The sequence below is a fragment of the Heterodontus francisci genome, unplaced genomic scaffold (assembly GCF_036365525.1).
Source record: "Heterodontus francisci isolate sHetFra1 unplaced genomic scaffold, sHetFra1.hap1 HAP1_SCAFFOLD_618, whole genome shotgun sequence".
In the NCBI taxonomy this organism is placed as follows: Eukaryota; Metazoa; Chordata; class Chondrichthyes; order Heterodontiformes; family Heterodontidae; genus Heterodontus; species Heterodontus francisci.
Window position 1 is genome coordinate 540,934 of NW_027141114.1, and position 9,157 is coordinate 550,090.

A 9,157-nucleotide genomic window follows, 5' to 3' on the forward strand; every position below is an offset into this window, starting at 1 on the left:
AGAGATTCTAAACCACACAAATATATACCCTTTTCCTTACCCAGCAGTCCCCTGGTCCTCCGAAAACAAAAGGGAATTCAAATTTAAACTTAAGCTGAAATTGACTTCTCAGCTGTAAGCCCGTTCACGCACCTCCGTTGCTATCAACGCTGCAGTCACCGAAACTAAAAGAAAGAGATTCTAAACCACACAAATATATACCCTTTTCCTTACCCAGCAGTCCCCTGGTCCTCCGAAAACAAAAGGGAATTCACTTTTAAACTTACGCTGAAATTGACTTCTCAGCTGTAAGCCCGTTCACGCACCTCTGTTGCTATCAACGCTGCAGTCACCGAAACTAAAAGAAAGAGATTCTAAACCACACAAATATATACCCTTTTCCTTACCCAGCAGTCCCCTGGTCCTCCGAAAACAAAAGGGAATTCACTTTTAAACTTACGCTGAAATTGACTTCTCAGCTGTAAGCCCGTTCACGCACCTCTGTTGCTATCAACGCTGCAGTCACCGAAACTAAAAGAAAGAGATTCTAAACCACACAAATATATACCCTTTTCCTTACCCAGCAGTCCCCTGGTCCTCCGAAAACAAAAGGGAATTCACTTTTAAACTTAAGCTGAAATTGACTTCTCAGCTGTAAGCCCGTTCACCTGGACAGATGTGAAACAGGTCAATCCACTGTTACAATAACTCCATCACTGATTCCCTCCTGACAGTAACCAGCCCTTTCACAGAGACTGTGGGTGGCTCTGAAAAGAGCCTTTGGTTTATTTGATGACATTTTGGTCGCTTTACTTTTTCTGGGAGCTCTGAGCGCTGGTTTTCTTGGGCAACAGCACGGCCTGGATATTAGGCAGCACCCCGCCCTGAGCGATAGTCACCCCTCCCAGCAGCTTGTTGAGCTCTCGTCGTTGCGGACGGCCAGCTGCAGGTGTCTGGGGATGATGCGGGTCTTCTTGTTGTCCCGGGCCGCGTTACCGGCGAGTTCGAGGATTTCAGCGGTCAGATACTCGAGCACAGCAGCCAGATAGACCGGGGCTCTGGCACCCACACGCTCAGCATAGTTACCCGTTCTCAGGAGCCTGTGAACACGGCCCACCGGGAACTGCAGTCCAGCCCGGGAGGAGCAAGACTTGGCCTTGGCCCGAGCTTTCCCGCCAGTCTTTCCTCTTCCAGACATTTCCACAATCTCACAAATACTTTCACAAAGAATGAATAATTTCCTTAGCATTGATAGCACATCGCAGGTAGTCAGGATGGCCGAGCGGTCTAAGGCGCTGCGTTTAGGTCGCAGTCTCCACTGGAGGCGTGGGTTCAAATCCCACTTCTAACACCTTGTGTTTTGACTGAACTGGAGGCGTTTGGGAGCAGCGGTGAAGAGCAAAGAGAGAAAGCAGGAAAGAACATGGACAAACAAAATAACCATGGACCCAAAGATGTTGCAACAAAACATTAGAGGAAGAGGCAACTAAGCAAACAGCAGGGCACTGAAAAGATCAAAAATGTAACCTTTGTATCGGGGTGGAAGATGTTGTCAATATCCTTAATGAATACTTTACTGTTTGCCCGAATGAGAGGGTGATGCAGATATTGTTATTAAGGAGGAGGAGTGTGAAGTATTGGACGTGATAACTTAAGGAGAGAGGAAGTCTTAATGGGATGAGCATCCTTGAATGTGGATAAAACATCAGGACCAGATGAAATGTACCTCAGGCTGTTGAAAGAAGCCAGGGAAGAAATAGTGGAAGGTCTGACCATCATTTTCCAATCCCTCACTGGATACAGGTGTGGTGCCAGAGGATTGGAGGTCTTGTAACGTTGCAATAAAAGCAAAATACGAGGCAGATCAAGCATGGCTGATCCTTTCGAGTAGAGAAACAGGGCTGAATTCCCTGAATCAGTGCTACAGCTTTCAGAATAGAAGGAACCTATACACACCTGATGGGTTCCACTTAAACAGAAGAGCTGGAGGTGTTGACAGTCAGAACAGATAAAATGTGGAGGAGTGTTTGAAGCAGATGCTGTGTGGTGACTGTAGTTGTACTTTGGAGTTATTTCAAGGAGGTGATTCTGAATGTAATGGATCAACGTGGACCCGTCCAAGGCAAAGGTTCTAAGCTTCCCTGTGGACCAGCCTGGTTGAATGGAACTGAAGCAAACAAATCATCCAGAAGAGGAAATGATATGTAAGGCCATGAAAGCACAGAATTCAGATGGATGCAATACCAGATGGTATGGCAAGAGTGTAAAACAGCAACAGACTGGTGAATAAAGCTTTCCCATTGAATGAGACAAGAGAAAAGAAGGGTAATATTAGTGTCAGGTGAGTTGTGACACTATTCACATTCCACCTTGATCTGAATAGGACTGTTGAAGGGAGTGATTGAGAAGAATAGAGGAGAAATTAAAAGAAAGGAGAAATAAACAAAAGATCTTTTGATTTTAGAATGCTTGTTTTTGGAAATGACAGACTGTAAAGTGTGTGTGTCAGAAGATATAGAGCGAAGTTGGGTATGACAAGATCACAGGAAAGTTGTGCCCTGAGACAAGATGTGTGTTGACAGGAAAGCTGCTTTCTTTTGCACAATATGTATTTTATTCATATAATCTGTGCAATTACATTGCAAAGCAGTTCAAATTTAATATTACATAAGGTACAATACAGATCAGTTTCTTTCAATAATGTACATAAGGTATCTCACTATCCCTGCCTGCACAGGTTATATTTACAGTATTTACATTACACATCAAACATTCTCTGGTGCAAACAGCCCGATGGGTTTTACACGGGTTCCAGCCCCTCATTGTACTATGGCCTGCTAGGGCCTTAGACTGCAGCCTTTCCCCATTGAGTCTCCATGGTTGCTTCCCCAAGCTTTAATGCCGTCCCACAGCACATAGTCTTGGACGTTGCAATGTGCCAGTCTGCAACACTCGGTCATGGACAGCTCTTTGCACTGGAATACCTGTCCCACGGCCGGGCTCGTTCTCAATAGAGATCATTTAAAATGAACATTTCCTAAATCCGTGCTTTCTCTCTCGCAATAAAGAGAACAGGATGTCTGGCAGATTCACTGTGAGACAATAACACTGCCGGGTAAAGGCCGCTTTCCAACTCCAATCTCAACACAGGAGATTCCCCAAACAGCTGCAGTAAGGTGCTGTGAACTGCTGGAAGCGGATGTGTGAGGAAATGGTGATGTTACTGAGGAGGTTTCTTCGTATAGAATGGACTGTGTTTTGGTGGGAATATTACTGAGTGTTAATTGCATCGGGACCATATTTAAAAGCTCCGGCTTTCTGGAAAGCCTTGACTATGAAGGCCGAGTCTGGAAGGGTTTGTGTGGAGAGCTGGGTTTCGGTTCTACTGTTAATAAAGGGTTTGAAATTGGCAGCCCGCAGGAAACTGGAGGTGGAGCTGAAAGATGAGGGGCCGTTCTCTCTCTGTCTGTCACTCTGGGTGTCTCCTCCATCGAGCTCTCTGTTTAATCTTCACTCTTGTCTCCTCCCCTCCCTTCTCTCACTCTGCCTTTCTCAGCCAGGTCCGGGTGGCCTGCATAACAAGGAGCCTTACGGAATCAGTCTCTTTTATTGTGCACTGATTTGAGGCAAGAATCAACATGTCTGGCAGTAAACAAGAGTATGCTCCAGGCTGGCAGCATGTTAGAATCCATGAGGAAAGGCATCATCACCCTCATCGACAAGCGGAAGGGGGAGAGGACAGAAATCAGAGATTGGTGGCCCAATTTCTGCTTAATACTGACTACAAGATTCTGTCAAAAGTCATAGCCAGTCGATTCAAGTCTGCTCTGGAGTTGGTGATTCACCCTGATCAGACCTATACTATACCAGGCAGGACAATCTCTGATAGCTTTGCGCTACTCAGGGATATGATCACCTATGTACGGGACAGGAGGGTGGACACCTGCCTCATCAGCCTGGACCAGGAGAAGGCTTTTGACAGGATATCGCACACTTACATGATGGATGTGCATTCCAAAATAGGGTTTGGGGAAGGAATCTGCAATTGGATCAAACTACTCTACACAAACATCAGTAGTGCAGTCTTAATCAATGGGTGGGAATCAGAAAGTTTCCCGATCCAATCTGGAGTCAGACAGGGCTGTCCTCTCTCCCCTGTCTTGTTTGTTTGCAGTATTGAACCCTTTGCTGAGTCTATTAGGAAGAATGCGAGCATCAGAGGGGTGACAATCCCAGGCAGCGGAGGCACTCAGGTTAAAACCTCCCTGTACATGGATGATGTCGCCGTTTTATGCTCGGATCCACTGTCTGTGCGCCGACTGATGAGCATCTGCGACCAGCTCGAACTGGCCTTGGGAGCCAATGTTCCAATGAGGCCATGTTCTTTGGGAACTCGGCTGACCGATCCTTTGTCCCCTTCACCGTTAGGTCAGACTACCTGAAGGTGCTGGGGATATGGTTTGGAAGGGCTGGGACGTGCACCAAAACCTGGAAGGAGCGAGTAGCCAGGGTACAACATAAGCTGAGCATGTGGGAGCAGCGATCTCTCTCCATTATGGGTCAGAACCTGGTCATCAGGTGCGAGGCGCTCACATTGCTGTACGTGGTGCAGGTCTGGCCCATACCGCATTCCTGCGCTATGGCGATCACCTGAGCCATTTTCCGCTTCATCTGGGGATCCAAAATGGTCCGAGTCCGGAGGGACACGATGTTCGAACCTCTGGATAAGGGCGGGAGAAATGTACCCAACGTCGCCTTCATCCTTATGGCTACCTTTGTGTGCGGCTGCATCAAGCTGTGTTTAGATCCCCAGTTTGCAAACTTCAAGTGTCACTACGTGCTGAGGTTCTATCTGTCCCCGGTGTTGCAAAGGATGGGCCTGGTCATATTGCCGCGGAATGCTCCATCCAGTTGGACTGTGCCGTCCCAGCTATCCTTCATGGAAAAGTTTCTGTGGAAAAACACCTTTGACCACCAATCCATCAGGCAGTGGTCTGCACGGAATATCCTCAAGGCCCTACGGGAAAAGGAGATGGTGTATCCTGTCGGATGGTCCACTGAGCAGAAGTCCAAAGTCATTTGGCAGAATGTCTCATCACCAGAACTTTCAAACAAGCACCAAGATGTAGCCTGGCTGATGTTGAGAAGAGCCCTCCCCGTCAGATCCTTCCTGCACACCCGAAGTCTCACCCCATCCACACGCGGCCCTCGAGGTGGCTGTGGTGGAAAAGAGACGTTGCCCACCTCTTTCTGGAATGTGTCTTTGCAAAGCAGGTGTGGAAGAGATGCAGTGGTGTTTGTCGAGGTTCATCCCAAGCAGCTCTGTAGCACAGGAGTCTGTGCTCTATGGACTGTTCCCAGGGATGCACACCGAGATAAACATCAACTGCTGCTGGAGGACTATCAATTCGTTGAAAGACGCCCTTTGGTCTGCCCGAAACTTGCTGGTCTTCCAGTGCAAAGAGTTGTCCATGACCGAATGTTACAGACTGACACATTCCAAGGTCCAGGACTACGTGCTGAGGGACGCACTAAAACTTGGGGCAGCCGCAGCAAAGGCTCAATGTGGAAAGACCACTGTGTAAGGTCCCCCCACCAAGCTGGACTGAGGAGCTGGATCCATGGGAAACCCCTCGAACTGTAGCCAGAAAATATTTGGTTTGCTGTAAAATGTACATGGCATGACAATGAAATGGAAGAGTTGTGAGGCAACTCACTCCTGTATTGAAGGAAACTGATCTCCTTTGAACTCTTTGTATTGTTTGCTTTTTGGAACTGTTTTGCAATGTATTTTTTTTTACAGATTTTTATGAATAAAGTATATTTTAGATTAGATTAGATTAGATTAGATTAGAGATACAGCACTGAAACAGGCCCTTCGGCCCACCGAGTCTGTGCCGAACATCAACCACCCATTTATACCAATCCTACACTAATCCCATATTCCTACCAAACATCCCCACCTGTCCCTATATTTCCCTACCACCTACCTATACTAGTGAGAATTTATAATGGCCAATTTACCGATCAACCTGCAAGTCTTTTGGCTTGTGGGAGGAAACCGGAGCACCCGGATGGATGCAACTGTATGCTCCAATGCAATGGCAGCTTTCAAGTCCTCCCATGGGTCCACACGTCAGACTAAGTTCCATGTTGCAAACTCCACACAGGCAGTACCCTGAATCCAACCCGGGTCCCTGGAGCTGTGAGGCTGCGGTGCTAACCACTGCGCCACTGTTAATAAAAGAAAGTCGGGCAGAGGTAAAGGAGGCAAAGGACTGGGCAAAGGCGGAGCAAAGCGGCACCGCAAAGTGCTTCGTGAAAATATCCAGGGCATCACTAAACCAGCAATCCGCCGCCTGGCTCGCCGTGGCGGGGTCAAGCGGATCTCGGGTTTGATCTATGAAGAGACTCGCGGGGTGTTGAAAGGTTTTCCTGGAGAATGTGATCAGGGATGCGGTCACCGACACTGAACACGCCAAGCGCAAGACGATCACTGCCATGGATGTGGTGTACGCTCTGAAACGGCAGGGCAGCACTCTCTACGAATTCAGCGGCTGAACAACTCGACCCTTTCCAGCAAACACAACAAAGGCTCTTCGAAGAGCCACCCACCGCCTCACAGAGAGAGCAGTGACCTGGAAACGGGAGCTGGGATAGGCTGTTTAGAACTGTCTGGAATAAATCTGTGCTGTGTTCGAGATACAAAACTAGAATCCCCAAATTTGACATTTCAGTTGTCGCAAGGATGTGCAGTGGATTTGATTTTCGAAACGGGCTGTGTAAACAGTGCCTGAGGCTCCACAGTTAGTTATTTCTCCAGTCCACACATGCCCTCAGTGAAAAGCCACATCACTCCTCCAGAATCACTCATTGTTTTAATAGAATTTCAAAATGATTTTGAAAGAGGGAATCCGGGAGTTTTGCAGCAGCCATCACTGGAACCAGAACCACTTGTGATGTTATTTCCCCCGAGACGGTGTTTCCTGCACTGAAACTGACAGTGTTTGTGAAACTGATCAGTTTCAGCTCAATCATTCAGAAACCTGGAATTCCTGCAGTTTGAGCCCGCGCGATCCCGAGCCCACTTCTGATTGGTCACCCTCTTCCCATTCGCATGTCTTAACCAATTGCCGAGCCTCGAATTAGAAAATACAGCAAATCATTGGCTTAAATTGTCGTCCTGGCAGAAAGGTTGAATTCAAAAAAGCCGCCAATTTCAGTGTTGGGCAGAATCGAATTACTCAATGAATCTCAATAACGAAATTGGCGGCACATTTTATACTTTCCCCGATTTTCCTTTCCATCGATTGGGGTGCTAATTCACTCGGGTGCATTTGCTAATACTAACTGTAATCCTCAGATCCATTTAACATTTCAGTAATCCTATTAAATACGAAAGGAATTTTATGATTGAATTTCCATTGGAAGATAGTGAATTAGCACCCCGATCGATGGAAAGGAAAATCGGGCAGAGGATAAAATGTGCTGCCAATTCGTTTTTGTGATTTGTTTATATAACTGACCAGGACTGACTTCACCCGAACGCAGCTACTGGCTCCCACCCCACTGACCGCTCTCCCCCCTCTGCAATTCGCTTTCTCCCCCTCCTCCCTACTGGTGAAATTCCGCACTCTGGCTGTTCGCTCTCCGCACCCCCACCCCCGCCCTGTCCCAGCCCAGCCCACAGCTGCTAGCTCTGGCCGTGACACTCGCTTCCACATTTCTTCACCAGGCGCCACCTGTAGAAGCAGGAGGGCCGCAAGGAGTGACGGGGCGACGGAGGAGTGAGTGGCTGAGAGGAGGGAAGCGGCACGGCCTGGAGCGAGTGGCCAGTGAGTGTGGTGGTGCGAAGCGAGGAACAACCGGCCAGGGGAGTGGGGGTGGTGGGGAAGCAGCGAGGTCTGGAGCGAGCGGCTGAGGGGGGAATCGTCGAGGCCTGGAGTGAGTTGCCGAGGGGGGAGAGCAACAGCTTCAAAATCTCCCATTCAGCCACTTCCTCCAGCCAAGTGGTGGGGGGATGGGGTGGCTAGATACCCAATGATGCTTTATCACGCATGCACGAAGATGGATTTGTTGTGGAAATGTGATGACGTTGACGCTGCAAAATGACATCATCCCGTGCACGCGCCACTCAATCCTGGCAAGATGTCAAAAATCACTGTGATTCTTTGGTCTTTTCAGTGCACTCCTCTTTCTTTAGTTGCCTCTTACTCTAATGTATTGAAGAAACATCTTTGGGTCCATTTTCATTTTCCTTGTCAATATTCTTCCATATTCTCCCTTCACCGCTGCTCCCAAATCCCTCCAGTTCAGTCAAAACACAACTTGACACAAGTGGGATTTGAACACACGTCTCCAGAAAACACTACGTCTTGAACACAGCCCCTGAGGCGACTCAGCCATCCTAACTGCTTCAGGCTTATGACAAAAGCTGAGAAATTATCCATTCTTTGTGAAAGTATTTGTGAGATTGTGGAAATGTCTGGAAGAGGAAAGACCGGCAGGAAAGCTCGGTCCAAGGCCAAGTCTCGCTCCTCCCGGGCTGGACTGCAGTTCCTGGTGGACCATGATCAAAGGCTCCTGAGAAAGGGCAACTATGCTGAGCGTGTGGGTGCCCGAGCCCCGGTCTATCTGGCTGCTGTGCTCGAGTATCTGACCGCTGAAATCCTCGAGCTGGCCGGTAACGTGGCCCGGGACAACACGAAGACGCGCATCATCCCCAGACACCTGCAGCTGGCCGTCCGCAACAACGAGGAGCTCATCAAGCTGCTGGGAGACGTGACCATGGCTCAGGGCGGGGTGCTGCCCAATATCCAGGCCTTGCTGCTGCCCAAGAAAACCAGCGCGCAGAGCTCCCAGAAAAATTAAAGCGGCCGAAATGACATCTAATAAACCAAAGTCTCTTTTCAGAGCCACCCACAGTCTCTGTGAAAGGGCTGATTACTGTCAGGAGGGAGTCAGTGATGGAGTTATTGTAACAGTGGATTGACATGTTTCACATCTGTCCAGCTGTGTTTTTTAATTTGCTCTGTTTTTCTGCTCACACATCTCCCCCTCTAGTTAATTGCAGAACTGAACTACAGGGTGTAGAATCAACAATTCCCAGGTGCGGTGGTGAGATTGTGCTGAGCTGCAATGAGCCTCCAGTAATGCTGCTTTCTAAATTCCAGATCAG

The 9,157-nt window shown here is 48.4% G+C and overlaps 1 non-coding gene across 1 annotated transcript; it reads left to right on the forward strand.

Moving 5' to 3' along the window:
* The first annotated feature begins 1,247 nt into the window (after positions 1 to 1,247).
* Positions 1,248 to 1,330, forward strand: trnal-uag (transfer RNA leucine (anticodon UAG)). The gene has a single exon. It is a non-coding gene; the product is annotated as a tRNA-Leu (tRNA).
* Positions 1,331 to 9,157: the final 7,827 nt, after the last annotated feature.